Source organism: Hyla sarda, unplaced genomic scaffold (genome assembly GCF_029499605.1).
Source record: "Hyla sarda isolate aHylSar1 unplaced genomic scaffold, aHylSar1.hap1 scaffold_804, whole genome shotgun sequence".
Taxonomy (NCBI): Eukaryota; Metazoa; Chordata; class Amphibia; order Anura; family Hylidae; genus Hyla; species Hyla sarda.
This window is the reverse complement of record NW_026610830.1, coordinates 55,962-68,850: the sequence shown is the minus strand read 5'-3', so window position 1 is coordinate 68,850 and position 12,889 is coordinate 55,962. Positions and strand designations below refer to the sequence as shown.

The 12,889-nt window shown below is 46.7% G+C and overlaps 6 non-coding genes and 1 pseudogene across 6 annotated transcripts; all 7 read left to right on the top strand.

Annotated features, from left to right (window-relative positions):
- Window positions 1-462: 462 nt before the first annotated feature.
- On the top strand, window positions 463-653 carry LOC130346926 (U2 spliceosomal RNA). The gene has a single exon (XR_008884959.1). It is a non-coding gene; the product is annotated as a U2 spliceosomal RNA (small nuclear RNA).
- Window positions 654-2,731: 2,078 nt separating this feature from the next.
- On the top strand, window positions 2,732-2,922 carry LOC130346925 (U2 spliceosomal RNA). The gene has a single exon (XR_008884958.1). It is a non-coding gene; the product is annotated as a U2 spliceosomal RNA (small nuclear RNA).
- A 2,094-nt stretch (window positions 2,923-5,016) lies between these two features.
- Window positions 5,017-5,207, top strand: LOC130346924 (U2 spliceosomal RNA). The gene has a single exon (XR_008884957.1). It is a non-coding gene; the product is annotated as a U2 spliceosomal RNA (small nuclear RNA).
- A 2,075-nt stretch (window positions 5,208-7,282) lies between these two features.
- Window positions 7,283-7,473, top strand: LOC130346923 (U2 spliceosomal RNA). The gene has a single exon (XR_008884956.1). It is a non-coding gene; the product is annotated as a U2 spliceosomal RNA (small nuclear RNA).
- A 2,092-nt stretch (window positions 7,474-9,565) lies between these two features.
- On the top strand, window positions 9,566-9,756 carry LOC130346922 (U2 spliceosomal RNA). The gene has a single exon (XR_008884955.1). It is a non-coding gene; the product is annotated as a U2 spliceosomal RNA (small nuclear RNA).
- Window positions 9,757-11,851: 2,095 nt separating this feature from the next.
- LOC130346905 (U2 spliceosomal RNA) lies at window positions 11,852-12,011 on the top strand (annotated as a pseudogene).
- Window positions 12,012-12,694: 683 nt separating this feature from the next.
- LOC130346958 (U2 spliceosomal RNA) lies at window positions 12,695-12,878 on the top strand. Its single transcript, XR_008884987.1, has one exon. It is a non-coding gene; the product is annotated as a U2 spliceosomal RNA (small nuclear RNA).
- The last annotated feature ends 11 nt before the right edge of the window (window positions 12,879-12,889 follow it).

The window sequence follows — 12,889 nt, the reverse complement described above, 5'->3', positions numbered from 1 at the left end:
CACCGCCATAGGTTGTCAAATAACCCGGGTTTAACCCACACAGGTAAGTCCAATGGGGTGCAGGCATGTCCTCTATGCTTACAGCTTCCCGTGGGTGTTGGTTTGATACCGTTTGGGGACAGCCAAGGAGGCATCTGCAGGCAACAAAGGTAGGTGTGTGCTTGTGTGTGTGTTTCCTATGCAGATCCTAAGCCCAGTGTCACATGCAAGTAGGAGGAGTAAGAAGGGTTCCTGGCAAATCCGGGTTATGGATTGCATTTAAAAAGGCCCCGTGGGAGTGCAATGGGCCCCTGTCTTGCTGCTTAGCAATAATGGTATGGGTTTAGGTTCTGCTGTGTGTACTGGTGGTTGACTGCCCCCCAGCCCAGAGTGTGCATGGAAAATTGTCTGGCAGCCTCCCTGACAGCAAGCAGTGATAGTGCCCATGAAGGGCACCTTGTTGGGCCCGCCCCTTTCACGGTTATCGCTTCTCGGCCTTTTGGCTAAGATCAAGTGTAGTATCTGTTCTTATCAGTTTAATATCTGATACGTCCCCTATCTGGGGACCATATATTAAATGGATTTTTGAGAACGGGGGCCGATTTCGAAGCTTGCTTCCGTCGCCCTATGCATTGACCCGATATGGCAGTATCTTCGGGTACAGTGCACCACCCCCTTACAGGGTTAAAAAGAAAGATTCCTACTTTCATTGCTACCTGCTTGCTGGCTAGCCAGCTAGCCAGCCCTGTGGGCCTTGCTGCTGCTGCAGCCAAAAAACAAAAGGTGGTGCTTCTGCTGCTTCTGCTTCTGCTTGTGTCTGGCCGCTGTTGGAGCGTCCAGGCACAGGACTTCTGCTGCTGCTGACTAAATGGCCTCCTTAATTGGATCATTTGAGTAGCCAGCACACCTGTGCAGGTAGGGCATGACATGATAGGCAGCTGCCTTGATAGCGGGTGGGTGCTGAATGTTCCTAATTGACAAAATAAGATTAATGCTTATGAAGAAATATAAAATCTCATCCCTTCCCCAATATCGCGCCACACCCCTACCCCTTAATTCCCTGGTTGAACTTGATGGACATATGTCTTTTTTCGACCGTACTAACTATGTAACTATGTAACATAACATGGGGGGGGGGGGGGTCTCCTGGCTGTTCACACAGGTGTGTCATTGCTGTACATTGACCATGCATTGCTTCTGTGGTATTGCAAAGGCAAAGACAAATGCTTCCAGCCATCCATTGCACTAATGGATTGGTCATCAGCTGGCTGTCTATGTCCCGCATCAATATAGACCAAAGTACAGAGGGTTAGGCTATGCTATTGTGCACCTACCTGATGCATCAGAAGGTGCGAGGCCCTTGCTAAATTCTGTGCACAGACTTTGAGATCTATACTTTAGACTGTATCTAAACCTGCTCCAACATGGACTGACATTCTGGCCTACTTTCAGCCGATGCGACTTGTCTGTCGCTGAACAGTCGCTTTTTATGTATTCAGCACCTATGTATAATGTTGTAAAAATGCTCTAGAAGCTAAAGTCGCAGAAATGTCACACATATTTGGCCTGCAACTTTCTGTGCGACAAATTCAGACAGGAAAAATCAGTATAAATCCTTAGAAAATTATCCCCCAGTGTCTCCATCTGCTGGCGGTATTGAATAAGCATTGCTGCACTGATGGGGTATGCATTAGACGAAAAAAAAGAAGAAAAAGAAGAATAATACGCCCAGAAAAGAGGCGAAAAGGAGAAAAACGTAAAAAAACGTGAAAAAAAAGTAAGAGGAAGAGAAGGGAAAAAAAGGTGGAAATGGGTTTAAAAGTGATTTCGGCGGAGAAATATATATATATATATATATATATATATATATATATATATACGCGCACACACACACATATATATAAACGTATTCTCCGTTGAGATATTGCAGCCGCTGCTGTGTCCAGGCCCAGGAGCCTTAGCACTGTGCTGTGATGTCACTCAATACCACTGACATCACTAGGTGTAAACAACATCTCTCCTTTGCTGTGTATGTGACTATGGAGCTGTTTGGTGATGTCGTCTATTATGGCCTTCATAGAAGCAACAGGAGATTGTTGCATCCATCTAGAACCCTCAGAACTACAGTGCTATGATGTCACTCACTTCCATAGGCCTTGCAGAGTGTAAACAACAACAACCCAGCTTTGTTGTGTATGTAACCATAGGGATTTGTGATGTCACCTAGAACCTTCACAGCAGCGACAGCTTTATGAGGAGCATCAGCACTGCTCTGCCTGAGCAGAACCATCACCGCCATAGGTTGTCAAATAACCCGGGTTTAACCCACACAGGTAAGTCCAATGGGGTGCAGGCATGTCCTCTATGCTTACAGCTTCCCGTGGGTGTTGGTTTGATACCGTTTGGGGACAGCCAAGGAGGCATCTGCAGGCAACAAAGGTAGGTGTGTGCTTGTGTGTGTGTTTCCTATGCAGATCCTAAGCCCAGTGTCATATGCAAGTAGGAGGAGTAAGAAGGGTTCCTGGCAAATCCGGGTTATGGATTGCATTTAAAAAGGCCCCGTGGGAGTGCAATGGGCCCCTGTCTTGCTGCTTAGCAATAATGGTATGGGTTTAGGTTCTGCTGTGTGTACTGGTGGTTGACTGCCCCCCAGCCCAGAGTGTGCATGGAAAATTGTCTGGCAGCCTCCCTGACAGCAAGCAGTGATAGTGCCCATGAAGGGCACCTTGTTGGGCCCGCCCCTTTCACGGTTATCGCTTCTCGGCCTTTTGGCTAAGATCAAGTGTAGTATCTGTTCTTATCAGTTTAATATCTGATACGTCCCCTATCTGGGGACCATATATTAAATGGATTTTTGAGAACGGGGGCCGATTTCGAAGCTTGCTTCCGTCGCCCTATGCATTGACCCGATATGGCAGTATCTTCGGGTACAGTGCACCACCCCCTTACAGGGTTAAAAAGAAAGATTCCTACTTTCATTGCTACCTGCTTGCTGGCTAGCCAGCTAGCCAGCCCTGTGGGCCTTGCTGCTGCTGCAGCCAAAAAACAAAAGGTGGTGCTGCTGCTGCTTCTGCTGCTTCTGCTTCTGCTTGTGTCTGGCCGCTGTTGGAGCGTCCAGGCACAGGACTTCTGCTGCTGCTGACTAAATGGCCTCCTTAATTGGATCATTTGAGTAGCCAGCACACCTGTGCAGGTAGGGCATGACATGATAGGCAGCTGCCTTGATAGCGGGTGGGTGCTGAATGTTCCTAATTGACAAAATAAGATTAATGCTTATGAAGAAATATAAAATCTCATCCCTTCCCCAATATCGCGCCACACCCCTACCCCTTAATTCCCTGGTTGAACTTGATGGACATATGTCTTTTTTCGACCGTACTAACTATGTAACTATGTAACATAACATGGGGGGGGGGGGGGGGGTCTCCTGGCTGTTCACACAGGTGTGTCATTGCTGTACATTGACCATGCATTGCTTCTGTGGTATTGCAAAGGCAAAGACAAATGCTTCCAGCCATCCATTGCACTAATGGATTGGTCATCAGCTGGCTGTCTATGTCCCGCATCAATATAGACCAAAGTACAGAGGGTTAGGCTATGCTATTGTGCACCTACCTGATGCATCAGAAGGTGCGAGGCCCTTGCTAAATTCTGTGCACAGACTTTGAGATCTATACTTTAGACTGTATCTAAACCTGCTCCAACATGGACTGACATTCTGGCCTACTTTCAGCCGATGCGACTTGTCTGTCGCTGAACAGTCGCTTTTTATGTATTCAGCACCTATGTATAATGTTGTAAAAATGCTCTAGAAGCTAAAGTCGCAGAAATGTCACACATATTTGGCCTGCAACTTTATGTGCGACAAATTCAGACAGGAAAAATCAGTATAAATCCTTAGAAAATTATCCCCCAGTGTCTCCATCTGCTGGCGGTATTGAATAAGCATTGCTGCACTGATGGGGTATGCATTAGACGAAAAAAAAGAAGAAAAAGAAGAATAATACGCCCAGAAAAGAGGCGAAAAGGAGAAAAACGTAAAAAAACGTGAAAAAAAAGTAAGAAGAAGAGAAGGGAAAAAAAGGTGGAAATGGGTTTAAAAGTGATTTCGGCGGAGAAATATATATATATATATATATATATATATATATATATATATATATACGCGCACACACACACATATATATAAACGTATTCTCCGTTGAGATATTGCAGCCGCTGCTGTGTCCAGGCCCAGGAGCCTTAGCACTGTGCTGTGATGTCACTCAATACCACTGACATCACTAGGTGTAAACAACATCTCTCCTTTGCTGTGTATGTGACTATGGAGCTGTTTGGTGATGTCGTCTATTATGGCCTTCATAGAAGCAACAGGAGATTGTTGCATCCATCTAGAACCCTCAGAACTACAGTGCTATGATGTCACTCACTTCCACAGGCCTTGCAGAGTGTAAACAACAACAACCCAGCTTTGTTGTGTATGTAACCATAGGGATTTGTGATGTCACCTAGAACCTTCACAGCAGCGACAGCTTTATGAGGAGCATCAGCACTGCTCTGCCTGAGCAGAACCATCACCGCCATAGGTTGTCAAATAACCCGGGTTTAACCCACACAGGTAAGTCCAATGGGGTGCAGGCATGTCCTCTATGCTTACAGCTTCCCGTGGGTGTTGGTTTGATACCGTTTGGGGACAGCCAAGGAGGCATCTGCAGGCAACAAAGGTAGGTGTGTGCTTGTGTGTGTGTTTCCTATGCAGATCCTAAGCCCAGTGTCACATGCAAGTAGGAGGAGTAAGAAGGGTTCCTGGCAAATCCGGGTTATGGATTGCATTTAAAAAGGCCCCGTGGGAGTGCAATGGGCCCCTGTCTTGCTGCTTAGCAATAATGGTATGGGTTTAGGTTCTGCTGTGTGTACTGGTGGTTGACTGCCCCCCAGCCCAGAGTGTGCATGGAAAATTGTCTGGCAGCCTCCCTGACAGCAAGCAGTGATAGTGCCCATGAAGGGCACCTTGTTGGGCCCGCCCCTTTCACGGTTATCGCTTCTCGGCCTTTTGGCTAAGATCAAGTGTAGTATCTGTTCTTATCAGTTTAATATCTGATACGTCCCCTATCTGGGGACCATATATTAAATGGATTTTTGAGAACGGGGGCCGATTTCGAAGCTTGCTTCCGTCGCCCTATGCATTGACCCGATATGGCAGTATCTTCGGGTACAGTGCACCACCCCCTTACAGGGTTAAAAAGAAAGATTCCTACTTTCATTGCTACCTGCTTGCTGGCTAGCCAGCTAGCCAGCCCTGTGGGCCTTGCTGCTGCTGCAGCCAAAAAACAAAAGGTGGTGCTTCTGCTGCTTCTGCTTCTGCTTGTGTCTGGCCGCTGTTGGAGCGTCCAGGCACAGGACTTCTGCTGCTGCTGACTAAATGGCCTCCTTAATTGGATCATTTGAGTAGCCAGCACACCTGTGCAGGTAGGGCATGACATGATAGGCAGCTGCCTTGATAGCGGGTGGGTGCTGAATGTTCCTAATTGACAAAATAAGATTAATGCTTATGAAGAAATATAAAATCTCATCCCTTCCCCAATATCGCGCCACACCCCTACCCCTTAATTCCCTGGTTGAACTTGATGGACATATGTCTTTTTTCGACCGTACTAACTATGTAACTATGTAACATAACATGGGGGGGGGGGGGGGTCTCCTGGCTGTTCACACAGGTGTGTCATTGCTGTACATTGACCATGCATTGCTTCTGTGGTATTGCAAAGGCAAAGACAAATGCTTCCAGCCATCCATTGCACTAATGGATTGGTCATCAGCTGGCTGTCTATGTCCCGCATCAATATAGACCAAAGTACAGAGGGTTAGGCTATGCTATTGTGCACCTACCTGATGCATCAGAAGGTGCGAGGCCCTTGCTAAATTCTGTGCACAGACTTTGAGATCTATACTTTAGACTGTATCTAAACCTGCTCCAACATGGACTGACATTCTGGCCTACTTTCAGCCGATGCGACTTGTCTGTCGCTGAACAGTCGCTTTTTATGTATTCAGCACCTATGTATAATGTTGTAAAAATGCTCTAGAAGCTAAAGTCGCAGAAATGTCACACATATTTGGCCTGCAACTTTCTGTGCGACAAATTCAGACAGGAAAAATCAGTATAAATCCTTAGAAAATTATCCCCCAGTGTCTCCATCTGCTGGCGGTATTGAATAAGCATTGCTGCACTGATGGGGTATGCATTAGACGAAAAAAAAGAAGAAAAAGAAGAATAATACGCCCAGAAAAGAGGCGAAAAGGAGAAAAACGTAAAAAAACGTGAAAAAAAAGTAAGAGGAAGAGAAGGGAAAAAAAGGTGGAAATGGGTTTAAAAGTGATTTCGGCGGAGAAATATATATATATATATATATATATATATATATATATACGCGCACACACACACATATATATAAACGTATTCTCCGTTGAGATATTGCAGCCGCTGCTGTGTCCAGGCCCAGGAGCCTTAGCACTGTGCTGTGATGTCACTCAATACCACTGACATCACTAGGTGTAAACAACATCTCTCCTTTGCTGTGTATGTGACTATGGAGCTGTTTGGTGATGTCGTCTATTATGGCCTTCATAGAAGCAACAGGAGATTGTTGCATCCATCTAGAACCCTCAGAACTACAGTGCTATGATGTCACTCACTTCCACAGGCCTTGCAGAGTGTAAACAACAACAACCCAGCTTTGTTGTGTATGTAACCATAGGGATTTGTGATGTCACCTAGAACCTTCACAGCAGCGACAGCTTTATGAGGAGCATCAGCACTGCTCTGCCTGAGCAGAACCATCACCGCCATAGGTTGTCAAATAACCCGGGTTTAACCCACACAGGTAAGTCCAATGGGGTGCAGGCATGTCCTCTATGCTTACAGCTTCCCGTGGGTGTTGGTTTGATACCGTTTGGGGACAGCCAAGGAGGCATCTGCAGGCAACAAAGGTAGGTGTGTGCTTGTGTGTGTGTTTCCTATGCAGATCCTAAGCCCAGTGTCACATGCAAGTAGGAGGAGTAAGAAGGGTTCCTGGCAAATCCGGGTTATGGATTGCATTTAAAAAGGCCCCGTGGGAGTGCAATGGGCCCCTGTCTTGCTGCTTAGCAATAATGGTATGGGTTTAGGTTCTGCTGTGTGTACTGGTGGTTGACTGCCCCCCAGCCCAGAGTGTGCATGGAAAATTGTCTGGCAGCCTCCCTGACAGCAAGCAGTGATAGTGCCCATGAAGGGCACCTTGTTGGGCCCGCCCCTTTCACGGTTATCGCTTCTCGGCCTTTTGGCTAAGATCAAGTGTAGTATCTGTTCTTATCAGTTTAATATCTGATACGTCCCCTATCTGGGGACCATATATTAAATGGATTTTTGAGAACGGGGGCCGATTTCGAAGCTTGCTTCCGTCGCCCTATGCATTGACCCGATATGGCAGTATCTTCGGGTACAGTGCACCACCCCCTTACAGGGTTAAAAAGAAAGATTCCTACTTTCATTGCTACCTGCTTGCTGGCTAGCCAGCTAGCCAGCCCTGTGGGCCTTGCTGCTGCTGCAGCCAAAAAACAAAAGGTGGTGCTGCTGCTTCTGCTTCTGCTTGTGTCTGGCCGCTGTTGGAGCGTCCAGGCACAGGACTTCTGCTGCTGCTGACTAAATGGCCTCCTTAATTGGATCATTTGAGTAGCCAGCACACCTGTGCAGGTAGGGCATGACATGATAGGCAGCTGCCTTGATAGCGGGTGGGTGCTGAATGTTCCTAATTGACAAAATAAGATTAATGCTTATGAAGAAATATAAAATCTCATCCCTTCCCCAATATCGCGCCACACCCCTACCCCTTAATTCCCTGGTTGAACTTGATGGACATATGTCTTTTTTCGACCGTACTAACTATGTAACTATGTAACATAACATGGGGGGGGGGGTCTCCTGGCTGTTCACACAGGTGTGTCATTGCTGTACATTGACCATGCATTGCTTCTGTGGTAATGCAAAGGCAAAGACAAATGCTTCCAGCCATCCATTGCACTAATGGATTGGTCATCAGCTGGCTGTCTATGTCCCGCATCAATATAGACCAAAGTACAGAGGGTTAGGCTATGCTATTGTGCACCTACCTGATGCATCAGAAGGTGCGAGGCCCTTGCTAAATTCTGTGCACAGACTTTGAGATCTATACTTTAGACTGTATCTAAACCTGCTCAAACATGGACTGACATTCTGGCCTACTTTCAGCCGATGCGACTTGTCTGTCGCTGAACAGTCGCTTTTTATGTATTCAGCACCTATGTATAATGTTGTAAAAATGCTCTAGAAGCTAAAGTCGCAGAAATGTCACACATATTTGGCCTGCAACTTTCTGTGCGACAAATTCAGACAGGAAAAATCAGTATAAATCCTTAGAAAATTATCCCCCAGTGTCTCCATCTGCTGGCGGTATTGAATAAGCATTGCTGCACTGATGGGGTATGCATTAGACGAAAAAAAAGAAGAAAAAGAAGAATGATACGCCCAGAAAAGAGGCGAAAAGGAGAAAAACGTAAAAAAACGTGAAAAAAAAGTAAGAGGAAGAGAAGGGAAAAAAAGGTGGAAATGGGTTTAAAAGTGATTTCGGCGGAGAAATATATATATATATATATATATATATATATATATATATATATATATATATATATATATACGCGCACACACACACACATATATATAAACGTATTCTCCGTTGAGATATTGCAGCCGCTGCTGTGTCCAGGCCCAGGAGCCTTAGCACTGTGCTGTGATGTCACTCAATACCACTGACATCACTAGGTGTAAACAACATCTCTCCTTTGCTGTGTATGTGACTATGGAGCTGTTTGGTGATGTCGTCTATTATGGCCTTCATAGAAGCAACAGGAGATTGTTGCATCCATCTAGAACCCTCAGAACTACAGTGCTATGATGTCACTCACTTCCACAGGCCTTGCAGAGTGTAAACAACAACAACCCAGCTTTGTTGTGTATGTAACCATAGGGATTTGTGATGTCACCTAGAACCTTCACAGCAGCGACAGCTTTATGAGGAGCATCAGCACTGCTCTGCCTGAGCAGAACCATCACCGCCATAGGTTGTCAAATAACCCGGGTTTAACCCACACAGGTAAGTCCAATGGGGTGCAGGCATGTCCTCTATGCTTACAGCTTCCCGTGGGTGTTGGTTTGATACCGTTTGGGGACAGCCAAGGAGGCATCTGCAGGCAACAAAGGTAGGTGTGTGCTTGTGTGTGTGTTTCCTATGCAGATCCTAAGCCCAGTGTCACATGCAAGTAGGAGGAGTAAGAAGGGTTCCTGGCAAATCCGGGTTATGGATTGCATTTAAAAAGGCCCCGTGGGAGTGCAATGGGCCCCTGTCTTGCTGCTTAGCAATAATGGTATGGGTTTAGGTTCTGCTGTGTGTACTGGTGGTTGACTGCCCCCCAGCCCAGAGTGTGCATGGAAAATTGTCTGGCAGCCTCCCTGACAGCAAGCAGTGATAGTGCCCATGAAGGGCACCTTGTTGGGCCCGCCCCTTTCACGGTTATCGCTTCTCGGCCTTTTGGCTAAGATCAAGTGTAGTATCTGTTCTTATCAGTTTAATATCTGATACGTCCCCTATCTGGGGACCATATATTAAATGGATTTTTGAGAACGGGGGCCGATTTCGAAGCTTGCTTCCGTCGCCCTATGCATTGACCCGATATGGCAGTATCTTCGGGTACAGTGCACCACCCCCTTACAGGGTTAAAAAGAAATATTCCTACTTTCATTGCTACCTGCTTGCTGGCTAGCCAGCTAGCCAGCCCTGTGGGCCTTGCTGCTGCTGCAGCCAAAAAACAAAAGGTGGTGCTGCTGCTGCTGCTTCTGCTGCTTCTGCTTCTGCTTGTGTCTGGCCGCTGTTGGAGCGTCCAGGCACAGGACTTCTGCTGCTGCTGACTAAATGGCCTCCTTAATTGGATCATTTGAGTAGCCAGCACACCTGTGCAGGTAGGGCATGACATGATAGGCAGCTGCCTTGATAGCGGGTGGGTGCTGAATGTTCCTAATTGACAAAATAAGATTAATGCTTATGAAGAAATATAAAATCTCATCCCTTCCCCAATATCGCGCCACACCCCTACCCCTTAATTCCCTGGTTGAACTTGATGGACATATGTCTTTTTTCGACCGTACTAACTATGTAACTATGTAACATAACATGGGGGGGGGGGGGGGGGTCTCCTGGCTGTTCACACAGGTGTGTCATTGCTGTACATTGACCATGCATTGCTTCTGTGGTATTGCAAAGGCAAAGACAAATGCTTCCAGCCATCCATTGCACTAATGGATTGGTCATCAGCTGGCTGTCTATGTCCCGCATCAATATAGACCAAAGTACAGAGGGTTAGGCTATGCTATTGTGCACCTACCTGATGCATCAGAAGGTGCGAGGCCCTTGCTAAATTCTGTGCACAGACTTTGAGATCTATACTTTAGACTGTATCTAAACCTGCTCCAACATGGACTGACATTCTGGCCTACTTTCAGCCGATGCGACTTGTCTGTCGCTGAACAGTCGCTTTTTATGTATTCAGCACCTATGTATAATGTTGTAAAAATGCTCTAGAAGCTAAAGTCGCAGAAATGTCACACATATTTGGCCTGCAACTTTCTGTGCGACAAATTCAGACAGGAAAAATCAGTATAAATCCTTAGAAAATTATCCCCCAGTGTCTCCATCTGCTGGCGGTATTGAATAAGCATTGCTGCACTGATGGGGTATGCATTAGACGAAAAAAAAGAAGAAAAAGAAGAATAATACGCCCAGAAAAGAGGCGAAAAGGAGAAAAACGTAAAAAAACGTGAAAAAAAAGTAAGAGGAAGAGAAGGGAAAAAAAGGTGGAAATGGGTTTAAAAGTGATTTCGGCGGAGAAATATATATATATATATATATATATATATATATATATATATATACGCGCACACACACACATATATATAAACGTAATCTCCGTTGAGATATTGCAGCCGCTGCTGTGTCCAGGCCCAGGAGCCTTAGCACTGTGCTGTGATGTCACTCAATACCACTGACATCACTAGGTGTAAACAACATCTCTCCTTTGCTGTGTATGTGACTATGGAGCTGTTTGGTGATGTCGTCTATTATGGCCTTCATAGAAGCAGCAGGAGATTGTTGCATCCATCTAGAACCCTCAGAACTACAGTGCTATGATGTCACTCACTTCCACAGGCCTTGCAGAGTGTAAACAACAACAACCCAGCTTTGTTGTGTATGTAACCATAGGGATTTGTGATGTCACCTAGAACCTTCACAGCAGCGACAGCTTTATGAGGAGCATCAGCACTGCTCTGCCTGAGCAGAACCATCACCGCCATAGGTTGTCAAATAACCCGGGTTTAACCCACACAGGTAAGTCCAATGGGGTGCAGGCATGTCCTCTATGCTTACAGCTTCCCGTGGGTGTTGGTTTGATACCATTTGGGGACAGCCAAGGAGGCATCTGCAGGCAACAAAGGTAGGTGTGTGCTTGTGTGTGTGTTTCCTATGCAGATCCTAAGCCCAGTGTCACATGCAAGTAGGAGGAGTAAGAAGGGTTCCTGGCAAATCCGGGTTATGGATTGCATTTAAAAAGGCCCCGTGGGAGTGCAATGGGCCCCTGTCTTGCTGCTTAGCAATAATGGTATGGGTTTAGGTTCTGCTGTGTGTACTGGTGGTTGACTGCCCCCCAGCCCAGAGTGTGCATGGAAAATTGTCTGGCAGCCTCCCTGACAGCAAGCAGTGATAGTGCCCATGAAGGGCACCTTGTTGGGCCCGCCCCTTTCACGGTTATCGCTTCTCGGCCTTTTGGCTAAGATCAAGTGTAGTATCTGTTCTTATCAGTTTTCATGCTGGTGGGGATGGGTGCTGCATGGAGGATGCAGGTGTACCAGGGCTTTCCGGGGCTGGTTCTGAGGAATCAGCTCGACGGCTGCCCCGATGTGACCTGTTCCCTCCGGGTCTCGCCATGAGGCTGAGAGGGTCTAGAGCCGAGGTACTTTTGTGCCTCGGGGAGTGGTGACCCCGAGGTGCCGAAACTCACTGGGAGAATAGGCTCACTGAGTTGAAGCACGGGCACCATAATCTCTTCACCTTGTGGCACTCACCTCTTGATTCCCGGCCTTCTGGCTAGGATCAGAGAAATTTTTATAGATCCGGCCGGATGTCCGGGCAGTATATCTGCACACATTCACTTATTTATTTATTTTTTGTCTCACTGTGTCACTTTTTGCGTGTTGTGTGTTCACAGGATTTGTCAGGATGCGGTAGCCCTTCTGGGTGTCCCTCCTGGCGGTCTAGGGGAGGTGTGTGTGGCCATTAGGTTCCGCACCTCCCTGCAAACACCCCGGGTACTCCTGCTTCGCAGGGTACCTACCGTAATCGGCTCTGCGGGCAGATACCTTGGCTAACGCCAAGGGGGATGCCGGGAGCATTTGTGGTCCCCTAGTAGCTTCGGCGAAAAGGGACATCGAACCTGGAACCTCGCAGGTACCTTTTGGTCCGGAGGCGAAGGGTAAGGTTTGTTGGGGGGCCTCTCTCCTATCGGAGAAGGGCTTGCGATAGACCGCATCCTTTGTGCACGTTTTTTTAGTGTAACACGTTTGCACTTTTTCTTGCACTTTGGGTGAATCGAAAGCACGTTCCTCGGCTTTAAAATAAAGAAAATCTGTTCTTATCAGTTTAATATCTGATACGTCCCCTATCTGGGGACCATATATTAAATGGATTTTTGAGAACGGGGGCCGATTTCGAAGCTTGCTTCCGTCGCCCTATGCATTGACCCGATATGGCAGTATCTTCGGGTATAGTGCACCACCCCCTTACAGGGT